The 21,405-nt window shown below is 42.8% G+C and overlaps 1 protein-coding gene across 1 annotated transcript in view; it reads right to left on the reverse strand.

Moving 5' to 3' along the window:
- Ust (uronyl-2-sulfotransferase) overlaps positions 1–21,405 on the reverse strand; it is a 238,928-nt gene that overhangs the window by 101,412 nt on the left and 116,111 nt on the right. The window lies entirely within an intron of this gene.

A 21,405-nucleotide genomic window follows, 5' to 3' on the forward strand; every position in this document is an offset into this window, starting at 1 on the left:
TTGCCAACACTTGTTTCTGCCTTTGTGTGTGTGTGTGTGTGTGTGTGTGTGTGTGTGTGTGTGTGTGTGTTAATCTTTATTCCAGCCAGTGCGGTGGGATGTCACTGTGGTTTTTATGTGGATTTCCCCCAATAACTAATAATGTTAAACATCTCTTCATGTGGTTTTCAGTCATTGCATAGTTTTTTTTTTTTTTGGAAGAAATGAGTATATAAAATTGAGTTGCCTTCTTGTTGCTATGTTTTAAAATATACATGCACATAGGAGATGGTAGTCTGATTTCATACTTTTGCATGTGGAAATCTAATCATTCCAGTACCATTTATTTGTCGGAAGCATTATTCTTTCCTCAGTTAGTTGCTTGGCACCCTTCTCCACAATCCACTCACCATACTCACAAGTGCTTATTTCTTGATTCTTAATTCTATTCCATTGATCTATACGTTTATCCTTTAGGCCAGTACCACACAATTTTTTTTTACTAGGATAACCTTGGGTAAGAGGGATGAGCCCTTCCAACTTTGTTCTTGATTGTTCAAGATAGTTTTGACCAATCTGAGTCTCTTGTGGTCCAACAATATTTTCGGATCAACTTGTCACCACCCCTGTCCCCAAATGGCAACTGAAGTTTTGAAAAGAATTGTATTTGATATGTAGATCAATGTAGGGAGTACTGCCATTTTAATAATAGGAAGTATTCCAATCCATGAACATAAGGTTGCTTTCTGCTTATAGTGTATATGCTTTTGCATACTTTATATTCCTTTTGCTGAAGTTATTATTTTTAATATTATAAATGAAATTGCTTCTTTATATTTGGATTGGCTGTCCACTAATAGGAATACAATTGATTTTTGTATATAGGTTTTATATTCTACTATCTTGTTAAACTCATTTGTGAGCTCTAATATCTTTCCTATGTGTGTGTGTGTAGCGGGGGGGGGGGGGGGGGTGATTCTTTTGGATTTTCCATGTGCATGATCATCATGGCATCTGTAAATAGAGATAGTTCTATTTTTATCTTTCCCATATGTATTCCTTTATTTATTTTTCTTTCCCACTTGCTCCAGGACCACGGTTTTGATAGAGTACAGGAGCCATTATAAAAAGTATCTATGATTATTTATGTTCTTAAGAAAGATATTATTTCCATCTTGAATGCTTAGAACAATGCCTGATGAATGAAAATCAAAGGATTTTCTCATTCAGCAAGTCCTCGTAACAAAAGATTATAAGGGGTAAATAAAAAACGCATGCATAAATGTACACAACACTTTGTCACGGTGTGCCATTGAACTTGTGCCTTCGTAACTCCAGTTTAACTCACTTTGCTGAGATACGCAGTGTAGCATTTCCTAAATTTGGAAACAGTCATTGGAGTAAAACAAAATGCTTAGATCACTTGCTTAGGAACTAGTCACTACCATTTTGGTACAACTCTACTCGATGCTTTTTCTTAAAAAACAACAACTATTTGTCTTAGCATATATGAGCTGTACAAAAGGATGGGGTTTCATTGTGACATTTCTGTCCATCTACATGCTGTACTTCGATTGTATTCTAGTGCTCTTCCTTCTCCTCCATGTTTTTTTTTCACCTATAATCAATACCTCCTTTCTTCAGCCATCTGTTTCTCCTACTGTGGATCCTCACGGGGCCTAGAGGATGCCTGTACACAAAAAGCCTCAATAGATCCTGATCAGGCTTGATTGCTCTGAGGACTTCAATGGACCACTGAACACTAACAATGATTCTGCTAAACCTTGAAACCAAGAGAATCTTCAAACACTGATGATGGTTCTAAGCAAACACTGGCAGAAGTCATCAGGGTAAAAGAACACCACTGTAATAGGGCACTTTCACTCATCAGGTTATCAGTGAGTCTGGTTTTTTGGCAACTAGCACAACTCAGTATTCAGAAAAATCAGTCATGTTCAGAGCTATGAACAAGACTCAGGGAGGGTAAGGCCTGCTTCATGCTTACAGTGTGCGGCCAGGCTTGGTACTGGTAATCCTAGCTACTTGGGCAGTAGAGATCGAAATATTGCAAGTCAGGGTCAGCCCAGGCCAAAAGTTAAGTGAGACCTTCATCTCAACAAATTCATTAAGAAGGGTGGATCAGTCCTTTAATCCTAGGTATGCCAGGGGCATAGTTAGGGGGATTGTGATGAGAAACCACCCCAGCAAAAAATGAGAAATTCTATTTGACAACTAGAGCAAAAAGGGCTAGAGCCACGGCTTAAATGATAGAGAACTTGCTCAGCGAGGAAAGGCCCTGAGTTTGAATCCCAGTACCACTAAAATAATTCACTGATATCTTTTGTTGAAATGCACTATTTGGAAAGATGGTAAAAATAAAAAGGGGAGGGGGTGAATTGTTATGCAGGGCTTGACCCATCCTAAGTTCTGTGCTGTGTATACCTTTTTAGTGTGCATGTGTTCTTGTCCTGGGGCTTGGGCTGGGCTAGGCTCTGTCCTTGAGCTTTGGTACCCCAAACTAGTGTTCTACCACCTGAACCTCAGCTCCACTTCTGGCTTTTTGGTGGACTGACTTTCCTTTCTGGACTGGCTTTGAACTGCAATTCTCGGCTCTCAGCCCCCTGAGTAGCTAGTATTGTAGGCCTAAGTCACTGGCACCCAGCTGTCAAGTGGCTATGTTTACATTCTTAATCAGAATCAAATAATATCATTGTCTTCTAGTCTTGCTGTGCATTTCTGCAGGAAAATATTACCAAATGACGTAAGCGTCGCTAGCAGCATCTGTGACCCCTAGAGTGCCACCCTCTTCACCACAGACCATGGACTCATAGAATAACAGGATCTAAGCTCTAGAAGCAACTCAGGTTAATCCATCCATTGCAACCCGTGGTACTTAGCACGCCACCCTCTTCAGTGCACTGTTTGATTTGGCTAGAACCTGCCTCCTAGTATGCTATTTCAACTCCTCAAAATACCCTTGATGTAGAAAGTATAATTACATTTAGATGAAGAAGCTGAGGCCCAGGAAGAGCACTTGACTTTTATTGTGTATGTGCCGGTACTGAGCCTTGAACTTTAATCCTGTGCTGTCCTTTAACTTTTACACTGAAGACCGGCACTCTACCAATTGCGCCACAGCTCCACTTGTAGCATTTTAGTGGATACTTGTGGAGACCAGAGTCTCCTGGACTTTCCTGCCTGGGCTGGCTTCAAACTGTGATCCTCAGATCTCAGCCTGGTGAGTAGCTAGGATTACAGGCGTGAACCACGAAGGCCTGACCATTTGACACTTTTAAGGTCACCCAAGTAAAACATAGCACTTGACAACTGAAGTCCAACTTTCTGCTCTCCTGACCCCTGAGACGATGCTCTCTTCAACATACAATAAAATCCTAAAATGAAAAGGGTTTTTAGTGGCCTTCTGGGACAGAGAGACTATTTGCTTTCTTGTGGCTTGCATTATAGCCAATCTTATGAACTATGCTGCTTTTCCACAGTCAGTGATTACAACCAGAATGGGTCAGCCATTATCCAAGTCCCCGGATGCTGACAGTGGAACTGACAGGAGCTGATTGGCCTCTCCCTCCATCCTGAGGACTCAGCCTAGCAAGCTAGTGAAAGCTCGGCATGTCACTCCACCAATGAGAGACAAAGGTGGTGGGACGGATCCTCTGGTCAGAGCATCGACTCCTTCACCTCAAATCCTGGACAGCGGCAGGCACAGCTGCTTTGGGTATGGTAGGCCACTGCTACCACGAAAGGGGGAAGTAGTAAGCAGCCAGTTATAGGGAAATGTGTACGAGACCCTAAATCATTTGGCACAAGCAAATGCCTGCAATGAGAAACTCAACAACTATGGAAAAAGACATCAATCTAATTAGAGCTGCAGGGTTTTTTCTTTTAAAAAGGTTTTCTTTTCCGTTTTTTTTTCTCCGTGCATTTTTTATTGTTATTATAAAAGGGTTACAGATAATCTAAGTCAGGTAAAGAGTACACTTCTCTTTGGAAAATGCTACCCCTTCCCTCATTCTTTCCCAGTTTTTCCTTCTCTTCCCAGCCCACAGGGTATATAGTTAATTTTCAACAGTGTATAGTGAACACCACTGCTGCATTTGTCCACCCTCTGCTCTCCATTTCTGTGCTCCCCTTACTCTCCCAAAGTCAGATAAATGAACCAATGAGACAAAAGGAAAAGAAAACAAAAACAGCAACCAAGAAAACACCTCTCATTTCCATCTCCTGAATTTCATTTAGGTAAATATTATTTCATATGATCAGATGCACATAGGTATTATGCCTTTGTGTTCCTCTTCAAAGAGTAGCCTCCTTTGGTTTCACATACATAGCTAATAAGATAAATAGAAAGTCTCGAATTTAAAATATACTTAGTGCACTTTCTTCAATAGGTATTTGCCGATTGGTGAGTAGAGAACTCTGCTCCCCTCCTCCATTGCAGGCTCCCATTACGATTTGCATCCAAGTTGTGAATTCTAACTCTGTCTTTGAGTGCTCTATAGAAAAGCATACACCCAGAGCCTTCATGGGCCCCACCCCAAATGCTTCTTCGTTCTTGGCAACCAGGGTTATATGAATGTTGTGTCTGTGGTTTCTATTTTATGGCCAATTTGTAAAAGTGAAGGGGGCCTCCAAAATATTTCACTCCATGAATTATAGATTTCTATGTTGTCTGCCTGGTAAGTTCTGCAAATGCCACAAATCCCCAAAGCCGGACAGGCTTGTGTGGAGCGTGCCAAATAAACAAAAGTCTTTCCAAAAGCCTGAGCACAGCAGTAACTACCACCAGATGACAGTCCCAAGTTCAATGGCTTACCCCTGTTTGAAGAGGAGAGGGGTAAGAGAAGGCTTCTTAGGAAGAAAGAAAGAAAGAAAGAAAGAAAGAAAGAAAGAAAGAAAGAAAGAAAGAAAGAAAGAAAGAAAGAAAGAAAGAAAGAAAGAAAGAAAGAGAAAGGAAAGAAAGAGAGAGAGAGGAAGGAAGGAAAGAAGGAACGAAGGAAGGAACGAAGGAAGGACCGAAGGAACGAAGGAAGGAAAGAAAAGAAAGAAACCAAAACAAATGAAGAAAAAACAATAAGAATGTTCTGGACACGACTTTCATGGGGCCTGTCTACACAGCACGCAGCTGGGGTGGGTACTGTTTGTAGAATCATCAGTGCTGCTTTGTTAAGTCTTAGTGAAATGACATTTAAAAGAGGCCTGAGCTGTGGTTTCCTTCCTTTCTTTTTTGGTTTTGGTTTTTGTTTGTGCTGGTGCTAGGGTTTGAATTCAGGGCCTAGACATTATCCCTTAGCCCTTTTGCTCTAATCTGGCACTCTGTCATCTGAGCCACAGCTTCATGTCCAGCTTTTTAGTGGTTAATTAGACAGAAGATTCTTACGCTGCTTTCATGCCCAGGCTGCCTTAGAATTTTGATCCTCAGATCTCAGCTTCCTGAGTAGCTAGGATAACAACAGGTATAAGCCACTGGTGCCTGGTTATGCTGAGTTTTTTTTCCAAATGGTTATAGATTTCAATTCCTTGGGGAAACTTTTAAACATGCAGAAATCTGGGCCCCATTCTGATATGAACTGCATCAGACAGAGTGATTGGTGCTCTGTGGCTTTTGGAGGGATGAAGGTGGGAGGCGAGGGCTGCCTGAATGATCCTGGAGTCTGGAATATCGTGTCTCTGATGCCCTCCCTCCAGATGATGACAAGAGTACAGTGAATACATACTCACCTAGAGAACAGGTGTGCTGCTTCACCAAAAGTGTAGGCTAACAGAAACTCATACCGAATACCGGCAAAGCATCAGCCAAATATTATGCTGAACAGGCACTGAGTTTCGTTAATAAATAGGATTATACTTGGTGATTAACCAGCATTTCCTAGTTAATCACAGTAAGAACAGTCACAGGTAAGGCTCTGCACAGCCTGAATCCAGTCCTGTGACGCACTGTCCACATGACTCCCAGAGAAGTTCAAGTCACCCCCGTTAATTCTCATGTCCATGTTTTCTGGATGCTGTGGCACAGGGAGCCAGAGACGTTGCACCTCATCTGGAAAAAGGGTGCTGAACATAGGTGTAGACTAGAACTTCCTTTACAATTGAAACCACCTATTTGACATTTTTAAATGAAATATACACATAGAAGAAAGAGAAGAACACTGAATGTCGCAGTAATTTATGTTGAGAATATGGGGCCCCAGCCTAACAGATGTGCACAATTATAATTGGGAAACTTTGTGGTTTCTGTTTCTTTTTCTTTCTTTCTTTTTTCTTTTTTTTGCCAGTCCTGGAGTTTGAACTCTAAGCCTGGGCGCTATCCCTGCGCCTCTTTGTAGCCAAGTCTAGCGCTCTGCCACGTGAGCTCCAGGACTACTTCTGGCTTTTTTGAGTAGTTTATTGGACATAAGAGTCTCACAGGGACTTTTCTGCCTGGGCAACCCTCAGATCTCAGCCTCCTGAGTAGCTAGGATTACAGGGTTGGGCCACCGGTGCCCAGCATTTTGGGATTTCTGCAGCGGTGCTATTCTAGTTTGGGCATGTAATCAAATAAATATACCTCTTCTCTCCCCATTTCATATTATTTTTTGGGTCCGGTCGTGGGGCCTGAACTCTGGGCCTGGGCACTGTCCCTCAGCTCTTCAGCTCAAGGCTAGCGCTCTATCACTTGTGCCACAGCGTCACTTCCGGCTTTTTTCTTTTAGCTTCTGTGGTGCTGAGGAATCGAACCTAGGGCCTCAAGCATGCAAGGCAAGCACTCTACCACTGAGCCACCTTCCCAGCCCCCCCCATTTCATAATTTTAATCACTTTAGGCTCTCTGGGCTTGTGTGTGTGTGTGTGTGTGTGTGTGTGTGCGCGCGCGCGCGTGCGCGCCCACCTGCCACTGGTACTATGGCCTGCAGTCAGGGCTTTGCACTTACTCAGTTTGTTTGCACAAGTTTGGCACTCTGACACATAAGCCATGCCTCCAGCCCTGCCTTTTGCTGGTTATTTTTTGAAATGAAATCTTACAGAACTTTCTGCCCAGGCTGGCTTTAAACCTGGATCCTCCAGATCTCAGCCTCCTGAGCAGCTGGGATTATAGGTATAAACTACCAGTGCCTGGCAAGCTCCTTGGTTTAAGTTCATCTCTATGCCTTCCAGAATTCAGGACTGATACTCCCTCATTGGTTTTTGCCTAGCAAAACCATCTGTGTCTTCTGTCTTATATACATCTGATCTCTGATCACCTGCATTACTCCTGCTGCTCAGGCTCCTTTCTTCCATTCTAAGGGAGGAACAAACAGGACTCATCTAAGAATCCTATTTTCCCTCATTACTATGCCTCTGAGTAGAATGATCTTCCAATCCTCAACTCTCAAATGACATCCTTGTATTCTTCTAATTTTTTGGAACCCATCCTCTCCAGGTGCCATATCAATTATGAACCTTATGCTTCTGTTTTTTTCCATGTCCAGTGCTATCTACAGAAAGCTAAATATAGCTATAAATCTGTTACAAGCTCATTTTAGGTCTGATATGTATAGTAGATAATTGGTAGACTATCTGATTATCAATAAACTATTGGAATGGAAATACTATTGTAAAGTATACTCTTCTGGTTGTCTCAAAAACTCAGTATATATTGAATTATATACCTATTGATTTTTAAAACAATGTTGTGGAAAAAAATGTATGGTGATATAGAAAGTTCCCTAGATGACTAAAAGTCATGAAACTTTGGTTTCCCCTTGGCTCTAGCCTGCTGAGGGGTTGTGCAACTTAGAACAACTTCTTTGGACCAAAGTTTCCTCAAGTGTACAATGATGGTAATGAACTTGATTCTAAAGGTCCCATGCTGTTCACACTCTTTCCTGTTAATGGTGGACTACATGGTACTTAGATAATTTAAGGGGTTGACTGAATGCCATCTCACACTTCTAAATATTCCCTGCCTTCTGATCTAAGGCCCTTATCTCAATAATATATGCCATCATTCTACTATTCTTAGGACCATAATAGCCCGCAGATTGTATTGGAATACTCAAACAAAGAGGCAATCTTCCCAAGGAGCCAGTAGTAATTTTTTGGATATGATGATTAAACTGCCATCATTGAAGTTCTGAAGCATTTTTCAAGGGGGGAAAAAGCATTAATTTGATGGAAAACACATGTCTCAGGAGACACTGGGTAAATGCTGACAATGCCCCAAGACAAGAAGATGAGTTATTTCTAAACTACAAATTAACAAACATGAATAATACATATTACTAGATCCACTTTTAATTATACATCACTCTTCAGGCATCTGTCACTGGTCAGCACACATCATAGACAAAATGTCCATAACATGTGTATCTCCTTGCCAAAGAATGTTATAGCTTCTAAAAGTCAGATCTCAGCTCAGTCACAGGAAACTGAGTCCCTGGAGTAGTCAGGGGAATGAAGACCACACCTGTGAACCATGGGGAGCAGAGGGCAGTGCAAACTTCAGAGGCTAAACAAACCGTTCTGAGGGACGATTTCCAAGCACTTCCGTGGGGCTCAGTCTTGCTTCTGCATTCCTATGGTAGCCCTATTGCCCTTGTGCTTGGTAGTCTCTGCTCACTTTTCTCAGAGCTCTCAAACTCTTCACAGGGCTCTCATGATTAACATTAAATATAGAAAGCCATACGGTTCTAGTAGTCATGTTTAATCTCATTTCCTTGCATATATGTGTGTACATGCAAGTTTATGTGCCTTGTGTGTTCAGATGAACGCAAAGTCATCTCAAGTAATACTTCTGCAGCGAGTACAGATTCTAGCCATTTCTTGCACTTTCTTCTGTACTTCAAGTACTCAGTCATCCAGAAGTCCCTGTTAAATACAATTCTGGAGATAGAGCTATAGATTTCCTGATGGCAGTAGAGAAAGATTCAGGGTCCTCATGTTAGTTTTCGATTTGGGATTGTTCCACTTACAGTATTCAACTGGCTTTGTACACCAACTTTTGGACCATGATAAGGACTTGTCAAAATAAGTTTAGACAGAAAATATTTCCATTAGAGCCACATGCTGAGTTTGAGGCTTCATTCAGATCTCTACCATCTTCTCTTAATTACACACATCCGCAAATAAAATTCATCTAAGAAACATGCTGTATATAGACTTTGCGATTGAAAGGTCTGCTCTTAACATTAAGCTTTAGTTCTTTAAACTTGTTTTAGTTACAAATTTATACATTTAGCCCTATCTAAAAACTCATCTACTGCAATGGAATGGAGAAGTGTTGATTATTGATTGGAGGTTTCATGGTTTATAGCGGGCATTGTTGGCATGCACTAATCATTTAGCTGAGAATGGTCTCTGGGTATCAGTGAGCAGCCCATCATTCTCATTACAAACCCCACAAGAGAAGAGAGCCCTCACCACAAATGCCCACGAGCGAGGGGAGCAGCCACCAAGGCTGCTATTTCTCCACTCATATCAGAGCTGTGTGTAAAGATTTTAAGACAAAAGCTGAGCATGTTCATTGCAAACCAGGGGATTGTGTTCTACTTGAAAAGTCTGAATCAAATTTTAGCTTCTTGGATGTGGATTTGTACCAGAAACATATTCTTGGATTCTACTGATCATTATTTAAATTCCTTAAGATTTTTTAATTTTATTTCTATTTTTTATAGCAACCCACAATTTAAAACAGCGTGGCAGACTGATTCTCACCAACTGCATCTCTCTATATTCATGTACAATGTACTCCTTCTACAGGGCCTGCCAATCAGGTCATCAGACTTGCTTTGACTAATGAGGTATTAGTAAGTCAAGGCTGAGCCTTGACTTGTCATGCCTCTAAAAGCCTTTCTACACCATATGAATTTAGAGACCAAATTCAAGGGGAAAGGATTGAGCTCTTACTGAATACCAGCCTTTGGTTAGCAGCAACTAACCAGCTCCTCTCTACGTTCCACAACTCCAAATTCCATGACTCCAAATTCCATGATGTGTGGTCAAATTGTGGTCTAGTTGATCAAAGTCTGATTCTTGGGGATGCCATATCTCCAACTACATTCTAAATCCCATGGCTCTACGGGCCACATCTGCTTTTCCTTCCTATTACAGCTCCAATGCTTAACTTAATACCTAAAACGCAATAGACAGTAAATGGTGAAAGCATGAACACAGTCAAGATTACAAGAATCCTCTTACCCTGTATAAAGTCACAATGTAACCACAGAACCGGAGCACTGGCCCCACAGCCTCTGATACCCTGTGATCAATGCCTTTACAGGGCTGATGAACTTGGCCTTGGGAACCCAGAGAGGAAGAGAATTCACAGAGAAAATGGCATTTACACTACGCCTTGGTATTGTAACAGGGACTTAGAGGTTGCTTTTACTAAATGCACAGACTCTTCACTTGGGCCTGCAGATGTCAGATGGGTAACTAAGACCAGGACAAGAGCTGATACTTGTGCCTGCATGTTGCATCTGTCTCCTTTTGCGGATCCTTTTGGATCAGATTCCTGCTCAACTCTGCATGTACACATGCAGCTAACCACCTAAGGAGTAGTCATCTCAAAACGGGTAATGCAATCCTTAATAGCTACATTTCCCCCATATTCTCCCCATCTCTCCCCTCCCAGGCTAAAGACACCAAAAAAAGGGGAAATAAGATGTTTTCCAAGTTTGCAGGGACATTTTGATCGAAATTGCCAGCTGTCAGCTTTTCCAACATCCTGTTCTACACTACCAGGGCAGCATCTAAAGGCTGTCAGTCACTGTCCTAAACCTTAAGGCCGCACCAACCATTGCTTTCAACCAACTCCATATTGCTCCTCTGGCCTGTTCTTGCTCCGAGTCACTTCTCTGCTTATCTCATCCCAGGATGATTGCCTAGCGGGCATCTCCTCTGGTACAGCAAGGCCCCGCCAAACTGGGCCTGAGCAACTGGATGCAGGCTTCTTGGCACCACTTTTATTCTTTCCCTGTTTAATCCTGGAGCTCTTATGAATATGGAAGACAGCACTTGGGGATCTTCCTAGTATGACTATACTAGACAAACTTTCTTGTTACTCTGCCACTTTTTTCCCCCTTCCCTCTGTTTTTTTTGGGGGGGGACGGGGAAGGGGGGAGTAGTTGGACTTGGTCTGTTGGAATCCCAAAGACACTCCTTCAGCCGGGACTCATAACAGTACCTCTAAAGGGATATTGTTTTTCCTTTGCCAAAGTACAACTACTACCCGATTCTCATTAACTTGAATGAAGGGACTTTCTAGACCTCTATGTTTGATCTGGCTATATAGATCTGGCTTCTCAGAATGTATTGTGTGTGTATGTGTGTGTGTGTGTGTGTGTATTTACAGGTATGAGATGCAAGGAAAATGAAGCATTCAAAATTAATAAACTTTCTGGGCTAGTGTCACCCCCTCATACACACAGGGCATAGAAAGACAGAGCAGGAAAGTTGGGAATCCGCATCAACTAAGAATAATTGACTTAAAAATATGGCTAATGAATTTCCAGGATTGCTTTAGACTTGTTCCTTCATATATCAACTAGAGGATGCTTTGGTCTCTAGGTACCAGAAAACACAACCCAATTCAAATAAGGAAAATGTATTCTCCTACACATATATAAATAAAAGGAAAACACTGTCGCTCTGCCAATATGGTTGTCAGACCTGCTTTCCTTGTCTTCCATGATGGCTGCTGGAACTCTGGCCATGGTGAGTAGAATGAGAAAAGTCAGGGAAAGAAAATAGTCTTTTCTGGGTGTTCCTTTAAGATCTGAAAACCATACCTAGAAGGCTCCACTTAGGTTCCCTTGGCCTAGTCTACGCCCATGCATGTCCGCTAACCTCTGACAAGGGAAATGAGACAGGCTTGATTAATCAGAAGTCTCCCCTGAGCTGTAGATGGTTGCCTTTTCCTGGGGACAAAACTCAGACAAAGGTTTCCCTCAAAGGAGAAGGCTGTGGCAAGAATGGATACAGGATAAAAAAGCAATTGGGTCTGCTATATCCCAGCACTCAAAGGCCTATTGTAATTAATCGCTCTGGATTCTGTTGTGAAAACCACCTTCCCTTGTCCATTGGAAGGGGAATGAGTGGCAGGGTGCTAAGACCCACAAACCCCGAGCAAGAGTCTAATTTTTGGGGGTGTTCTGTATGCAGCCCCACAACTTCCCCTGTCCTACCACAGGTATGCTGATAGCTAGGGATGGGCAGAGATGAAATATGCCCTGTACATGAAGAGATGAAACGCATTCCCTTTTCCATAAAACGATCCCCCCACACACTGAAATGAGATGGGGAATCAGTAACAAGGTGAACTTGAGCTGGAAAATTAACTTCACATCAGAATCCAGAATTCATAAGATATTTTTAGGTAGACATGGTAATAAGATATTTAAATCGCTCTCTGATGGAAAAATGTCATACTGCCTACTGCTGCCTACACACGGGGGGCTTTTGAGAACACCTTTTCCACAAGTGAATTAATTTTGAACGAAATGTGGAATCTAGACTGGGTCCACAAGCAGGGGTCTGACCACGGATGGTTCTTTTCACAGTACCCACAGGTGCTAGGGTTTTCTTTAATCTTCCTTGTTTTTTGGTGCTAAGTAAACATATTTGTTTTTCAGAAACATCCAGGAAGAGAGACAAAGGACTCCAGTTCCTATAGTGAACTGTCCTCACGTTCAGGCTGCCAAACCGTGCTTACTACATCATTAAAAATATACATGTAAGACCACAGCTTGAAGCTCTGCCATCCCTGGAGATTTTGCCACCTAACTGAAAGAGGAAAAGACGATGATGATTTGAAGAGTGAGATTTGTTTTACAGCCAGGGAGCTCTTCCTCAACCTCGCTCACTGGATGGAGTTACTATTGCTTTGACCCCGAAACTGTTGAGGATTTGGACCTGACAAGGCAATGAGAAAGAATGGCTGTTAGGAAAGTTTACAATGAAACAGATTAATGGAAAAACGCAGAAAACAGAAGTTGAAAAATGAGGGGAAGAGCCACAGGTTTTAAGAGATGATGGTAGATCTCACACTGAACTCATCCGGTGCATTCAGATTTTCTATTGCTTTTAGCCTGTGCATTTCTGATGCACAGCTAGCTAGTTAGCTAGAGATCACAATATGTGTGTGTGTGTGTGTGTGTGTGTGTGTGTGTGTATGTGTGTGTGTGTATGAATGTAATATAAGTATTGGGGCTTGAATTCAAGATCTGGGCAGTGTCCCTTAGTTGTTTTTTTTTTTTTTTGCTCAAGGTTGGTACTGGAACACCTCCACATTCAGCTTTTTGGTAGTTAACTGCAGGTAACAGTTGCACAAAATTTCCTGCCCAGGTTAGCTTTGAACCACAATCCTCAGATTTCTGCCTCCCGAATAGCTAGGATTACAGGCACGAGCCACCAACACCCAACTCCCTTTATAGCTTTTTTGGATAACTTTGTCTTTAGAAATGCTCACAGATGTCATGAACCTCAGGGAAACACAGGGGGACTCAGAGAGTGGAAAGAACTCAAGGTCTCAAGTCATTCCTTTGGGACTATTAGCTTAAAATCCTCAATCAATGATCAGAAACTGTGCCTACTCTGTTTCTTCAAGTCCTTTCAAAGTCCATCACTGGACAATTCTGGGGTTGTTTATATCACAACTTTTAGGGTTGGAAGTTAAAGATTGTTTTTATAAGCACACATCCACCTGGCCAACCTGTCAAAGTAACCAACTGTTAGTGCTCGTAATAAGGTCAAGACTCCTTCTCCCTTCTTAGGATGCATATAATTCGAATTTTTTTGTGTGTGTGCCCATCTTGGGGCTTGAATTCAGGGCCTGGGTGCTGCCCCTGAACTTCTTTGCTGAAAGTTATTGCTCTACCACTTGAGCCACAGCTCCATTTCTGGCTTTTGGGTATTTTGTTAGCAAAAAGAGTCTCATGGACTTTCCTTCCCAGGCTGGTTTTGATTGTGATCTTCAGAGTGTTAGAGGTATAAGTCACTGGAGCCTGGCTATGATTCAAATTTTAAAAAATAAAACATAACAACAATACTACTTGCTCACAACTACAACTGAATAACCCTTCAGCCAGCCATCTGTTCCTCCCTCTCAATTCTAGTGCAAGAACTTCAAATATAAATTCCAGGTACATCATACTTGGGGATGATGTAATCAAGAAGCAATTTTTATCCTACTTTTGTGAGTTGTTCTTCAAGCCAAATTATATTCTTCATCCATCATAAATGGGCAATGACCTGATCCAGAAGGTCACATATCCAAAAGAGAAAATGTGTCTTTATTTTCAGAGATTGATCCACTCCCATAAATCATGTAGTGACTGATAAGATAGACACAGGCACTTCTTGTAAACGTCTCATTGGCTACCCAGCCCAGAGGCCTAGATTGAGCATTTTGTGCAACCCAGAAAGGATGTTATAACTATCAAATGGCCCTTGGCAGAAAAAAGGTTCTTACCCCCTGCTAAGCTTCCGAAGAGTAACATCTGGTGAGCCTGTACATCAACTGCTTACACTCAGCACCTTCTATTGGCTGCCAGTATTTGCCAATGACCTACATGCTGGAAATCTTCAGAGAAAAATGTAATGAGTTTTTTCTGATCTGTCTTTTTTGTACAAAGCTTAGAAATTATTCATTGAAAATCTTTCATTTGCTTGCCTATTTTCCTGCCTTCCTGCCTGCCTTCCTTCCTTCCTTCCATTCTTCCTTTCTTCCTTCCTTCCTTCCTTCCTTCTAGGGCTTCGACTCAGGACCCAGGCACTATCCTTTAGCTTTCTTACTCAAGGTTGATGCTCAACCACTTGAGCCACAGATCTACTTCTGGCTTTTTTCTCATTAACTGTAGATAAACCTCATAGACATTTGTGTCCAGATTGGCTTCAAACTGTCATTCTCAGATTTCAACCTCTTGAGGAGTTAGTATAACGGGTATGAGCCACTGGAGCCAATCGTGTCGTTTTCTTATTAACTTTTGTCCTTATGTGTTGGAAAACATCTGTTTTTGTTTTTGTGTTTGGCCCAAGCATCATCAACTGTTCAACATAACTTGCTGGATGCACCTGCAGCATGGCTGCTCCCTGCCTGCCACCCTCCGTGGGCTGTCCTCTCTTCGGGGGACAGGCAGTCAAGACACAAATCAATCTCAGCTCAAGTTCATGGAAACAGAATTGAAATACATGTTTTGTAGGTGGGGGAAGCAAACTATGAGGGTGACATCATGTCAACATAGCTCACTAGATAATTCCACCACCTTGCAGTGAAGGCTCGGGGGGATAGCATGGCACCTGTTTTTGCACGTGGAATTATACATAAACGTGAGTGTTTGAGGGGGGAAAAACCAACCACAAGAAGACTTGTGGAATTCTTTCAATAATGCCCCAAAGTAAAACACTGAACAGGCACTGTCATGCTGGCTTCTCTCACTGAGATGCTCAAAATCAGTCCTGATGTTTTCCTGTAAGCGTGCAGACCCAGAATCATGCAGCATGGCCGAGCTGTTGTCCTGCGAAGCCAGGCATGTGCTATGGATGACAAGACTTTGGCTCCCTCTCCACTGGGGAGGGGACCATTACAGAGAATGTGTTCTGTCCAATTCCCCCATAGGACAGCCCAGGGCAAGTGCGGGATGTCCCGCCCACCACCACCTAGAGACTGCCAGGTAAGGTGGATGGAGCACAGGGGTTGCTCAGCTCAACAGAATGTACAAGACCGTGGTCAAACCTAAGCGTGCATCTCAGCACATACCAGGACTTGTGCAGTCTTAATTCTGCCACTGAGCTGCCACTCTTCAGCTTCCGACTGAGTACTGGGGGCTCCGTGGGAGGGAGGATGCTGACGGTGCTGACCTATGCTGTGGAGTTCTTTGCAGAAGGGGCCATGCTTGACAGTGATGGGACAAGGTAAGAAGGGGGAAAGAAGAAGGAACGTCTGGCATTGAAGTGCATACGCAAACCTCATAAAGTTTATTTCTTGACTCATCACTCTTAGAAGGTACTTCTGTGTTCAACAACGTCATGTCCTGGTGAAGAAACCGAAGTGTAGGGTCTTGTCCAAAGTCAGAGATCTAAGTCCAGCTAAGTCTGGAACTAGATGTCCTGGCCACAAGTGGCAGAGTGCATGCTATGTACAGTGCCACCGGTCATGCCCCAGACAAAGGCATCTGCAGAGGAGGTGGAAGGGTAAAAGCCCACGTACTCCCCACTAGACATGGCCTGGCTGTGGGTGAGGGACCACAGTAGGCTGGAGGGATGGGAAGAGGAACTTTATCTGACACCAAGGTTCCACCTGCTCACAGGTACACACATGTATGGGCTGTGTCAGCTGCGAAGAGAGCCTATTTCTAACTCACCAAAGAACAGTAACTAAGAATAATGAGAAGGGGACGCCGAGGTGGTGCGGAGGTCCCTTTAAGATGGAGCACACCTAGTTTCAATATAGATCTTTAAAACGTTGTTGGAGAAGATTATCTGGAAGGAGATAGATAGCACTTTATACCCACAGGGTGAGTGCGATCAGGAAGACGACAACAGCAAATGCTGGCGAGGCAATGAAGACAGTGAACCCTTCTACACTGCGGGTGAAATGTAAAATGGTGCAGCCTCTTTGAAAATCACTTTGTCAGTTTTGCAAAAATTCAAGTAGAGAGTTATATCTGACTTAGTAACTACTCCTAAGGGTATTCCCAAGCTAGGTCCTCCTAATTTGTTTATACAGGTATGCATAACAACATTATTTATAGAGCCCAAAAATATCCATTAAATGATAACCCAAATGTGGTCAACCCATACAGCAGAATCTACACTGCCCTGTAGAGGAATGATGTATAGTTACCTGCTATGACATAGAGAACCTTGACAATGATGCTGACTGAACATTATGTTGAATGCATGAAGCCACATATGATTCCGTGTGTATGAGATGCCCAAATCCTATAAGCATATGACAGAGACAGAAAGTAGATTGGTGGTTGCCAGGGTTTGGGGATTGTACAGGACATGAGACTTGACTGTCAGTGGGTACAGGGTTCCTTGTGGGAATGATGAAAATGTTCTGAAATTGCAAAGTGGTAGTAGTTGCACAATTTTGTGAGCATACTAAAAACTGCTCAATTGTATACTTCTAAGGGGAGAATTTCCTGGTGTATGAATGAGCTCTCAGTTTAAAAAATGCTGGCTATGTGCCAGTGGCTCACACCTGTAATCCTAACTACTCAGGAGGCTGAGATCCGAGGATCAGGGTTCAAAGCCAGCCCATGCAGGAAAGTCTGTGAGACTTATCTCCAATTAGTCACCAAAAAGCTGAAAGTAGTGCTGTGGTTCAAGTGGTAGAGTACTAGTGTTGAACAAAAAAGCTCAAGGATAGTGCAGGACCAGCACACAAGCAAGACAATTTTCCCCCAAATCCCATTGTAACATATTATCTTTGTTTCCCCACCAAGAGACAAACAGCTCCTTTCAATCCCTCTTCCATGTCTTTGCTAAGCGAAGGCTGTGTTTCCTGTGGTAGGTATCCACATCGCCGGCCCTGGTGCTGATGGTGCTGGGTCTGAAAGGAGGGTTGTGCTATGGACACGAGAGATATCCACCCATGGTTGGACCCAGGGTGGGGATGCAGGGCTCGAATGGAGCAGAGCAGAGGGAGGTGGGGCTAGAGGACAGACACCAACCCATGGAGGGCGGCTCTCCACATCTGAGCCTCCATGCTGAAGGCTCTTTGTCCCTGTTCTGTGCTCCCATGACCCACAAGGTTATCCAGGGCCCTCCAGCTTAGAGGAGGGTCCCCAGAGCAATCACCTGGGGCATGTATTCCAAATGGACCAAGAGAACCTAATTCTAACAGCCGTCTTATTCCTAAGGAATGCCAACACTGTGTGCCCTGGGAAGGAGAATCTTTGCAGATGAGATACCAGTCTGGTACCCCATCAGAGCTGAATGCTCTGTGTACTAACTACACAGAAACTAGTTCAGGTAAACTAGTTTTGATTTGTACTGGACATCATCTCTAGCTCTTAGAAATTTTCCTGTCTGTGTATTTGACTTATAGTCATTAGTACAGAACTGGACATTACATATTTTCAATTTACTCTTTTCTATGCATTTAATTTTCTCAAGTCTACTGGGGCAATAGCCCTGTATTTCTAGATTTTTTTCCCCATCAGGGTGAAGGACAATGTTCAGCCTGCAAAAAGGGAGGAGGAGTCCTCATTCCGTTTGCCTGGCTGCCACTTGCAATTGGCCATTAACTGATGCTATTTAATCGTTCCTTGTTAGAAATAATTAATATACTTGTCTTATGTAGTATCAGGAAATGCCTCTGAGAACACTGCAAGTCACTGCATCTAATCAGCTCTCCAGCTATCTATTTTAGGTGCCTGGAATGGCTAACGAGGAAAGCTTACAATATGAGGGAGGCCACTGACTCCCGTGGCCTCACCTCGCGCCTGTGTCCATTTGGCATACCTGATGGGAACCTAGCCAAGGTAGTAACAGAGATTCGTGGAGATAACTCAGACGTGCTTCCCATCACCTTCTCTTAAAAAACACACACAGCAAAAAACAAGAAAAAAAAAAGCTTGCTTTCCAAGGAGCAGGCAAGAAATGACCATGAAAGCATGCTAGTCTACGCCTGTCATCCCAGCTACTCAACAGATAGAGGTAGAATGATCACGGTCTGAGTTCACACGAATTAATGTGTTAAGCCTTTATCTTTAGCTGGAAAATAAACTAAAAAGCAAAAGGAGTGGGAGTGCGCTTCAAGAAGTAGACTGCTTGGTTTCTAAACACAAGGCTCTGAGTTCAGTCCCCAGTCTCTCTCTCTCTCTCTCCCTCTCTGTCTGTCTGTCTCTCTCTGTCTCTCTCAACATACACACAACCACAAGTTATTAAGAAATAAAAGCAGAGAAAGTTCACCAGGTTTGGGAGGGTAGCAGTGGTGTGTGTGTGTATGGGGAACCTATGGCTCCTCTCTCTTCATTTTGGGGCAAGTCAGAGACAGTGGGCCAGGGACACAAAGGTGCCCAGAGAGAGACCACACTGGTGAGAGTGTGGAAGATAGATCAGAGGAGAGAAACTGAAAGCCCGGAAGCAGCCCTAGCTCTCTCAAAATGTCACAGCAAATAAGATGAAGAGGCTCACGATGCTGTTGTGTCCTCTAGGCATAAGACATTAGGAATGAAACAGACTCTCCCTCCATTTGAATATGGGATTATCTCCCTATAAATGAGCGAGATGAAACTTTGCTAAGGCATTCCAGACTGACAGGGAGAAAGTGGAATGGAAGGGGGCCGCATTCGGCTCTTACGTGGCCAGCTTGAGCTGCTGGCCTCTCTTGAGCACTCACACAGGATGGGATCCACCAGCCCTAAGAGGTGGGGGTCATAATCACCCTCCATTTGTGGGTAGGGAGACTTTCAAGATGTTTCTTAGTCTTCAAGAGTCCAAGTTCATGTTCTAAAGCCAGAGCCTTTAGCTAGAGTGTCTCTCAATCTTCTGAGACCCTACATAAAGAATAGCAACCTAACTTGGTCTGTAAAGGAACTAAAATCTAACCCAGGGGTCTATTCCAACAGTGAGCTGGTTCTCAGCCAATCACAAGCCACTATGAGCTTCAGCTAATTACGGTCTGCCAACTGATCAGACCATATCTAAACAAGGCAGATTCCTACCTTGAAACAGCCCAGCTATTTCTGCACTTCACTTCCACACTCGGCCTATAAATACATTGCCCGTGTTACATAGTGGAACTCTGGGAACCTCTTCTATTTCTGAATACCGTCCAATTCATGAATCATTTTTTGCTCAAATAAATTCTGTTAAAATTTAATTTGCCAAAACTTCTTAACCAACACTATGCTAATAAATACAGGTCTTTAAGCCTCTATCTGCTTGACTCTCTTCCTTAAGCTCAAACTAAGCTATTGTAATTGGTGAAAATAGCTTGAAATGGCCCCAAATCACCTACAAACACCTTAGAAAACCTAAGAGGCTTGACACCAAAGCCATAAAAATTAAAATGTATTAAAAAAAACTCATGATCACCAGGCATATCTGGCTCACGCTTGTAATCATAGCTACTCTAGAAGCTGAGAGCTGAGGATTGCAATTGGATACCAGCCTGGGTAAAAAAGTAAGACTCTTATCTCCAATTAACTGCAAACAAGCAAAGAACTAAAAGCCAGAGGTAGACCTGTGGCTCAAATGGTACAGCACTAACCTTAAGCACAAAAAGCTCAAGGACAGCACCCAGGCCCTGAGTCCAAGCCCTAGGACTAGAACAAAAAGCAAGCAAACAACAACAAAAATATCTTAATGATGATAAATTACTTATTTCATGAAAGAAGTTAAAATGGATCAAAATAAACAGTAGGAAAGATATTGCACTGAGTAACTGCTTTAGAAGACAAATTCATTTGAAAAATCTATGGAACCTTGCAATGGTCATTTGGGGGACCATATAATAGTATTCACAGGGCTGGTTCCCCATCCCCAGTGGAGGCTGGAAACTGCATACAGTACCATGCTTTTCCTTATGCATACGTATCCATGACAAAGCAGACTTGTAAGGCACAGTAAGAGATTAACAGCAACAAATAACAGTAAAATGGGGCAATCTGAACAGTATTGTGCAATAAAAGCAATCTGAGGGTGCTCTTCCCAAACACCATACTCAGCAATACTTGCTGTTAGGATAACTGATAGGAGAGGGTGTGAGTCCCGAGTGATGACAGGAAGAGAGGTGACAGGAAGTGGAGCTGTGGCATTATCCACTAGGTGATACAATAGGGCTTGTGTGACACACAAGCTCTGGGATAGTACTACAGCCAATCTGATATCCAAGACAGCTACTAAGTGACTGCAGAGCAGGTAGCAGGGACAGTGGGATACACTGGACAAAGGGAAAGATACCTTATAGCTCAGGAGGGACAACACAAAATTGTATCTCAATCTGGGTGCTGGTGGCTCATGCCTGTAATCCTAGCTATTCAGGAGGCTGAGATCTGAAGACTGAGGTTCGAAGCCAGCTGGGTAGAAAAGTCCATAAGATTCTTATTTCCAATTAACCAGCGTAAAGCCAAAAGTGGAGCTGTGGCTCAAGTGGTGAAGTGTGCACCAGTGAACAAACTAAGGAAGAATACAAGGCCTTGAGTTCAAACCCTAACCTTAGTCCCTTTCCCAGCCCAAGGAAAAGGAAAAAAATATAAAAAGGCAGCTCATTACTCAGCATGGTGTGAGATTTAAAACTTATAAACTATTTAGTTCTGAATTTTCCATTTAATATTCTTGGACCATGTTTGACTATGAGTAACTGAAACCAAAGAAAGCAAAACATCAGATGAGGTAGAGGGAGAATGCTGTGTTAGTCTGATTCTTTTTGATGTATAGAAAATAGCATATACACCCTCTTTGATGCTGGCCTATGAACTCATTATGGCCATAAAAGCAG

Source organism: Dipodomys ordii, unplaced genomic scaffold (assembly GCF_000151885.1).
Source record: "Dipodomys ordii isolate 6190 unplaced genomic scaffold, Dord_2.0 Scaffold98, whole genome shotgun sequence".
Taxonomy (NCBI): Eukaryota; Metazoa; Chordata; class Mammalia; order Rodentia; family Heteromyidae; genus Dipodomys; species Dipodomys ordii.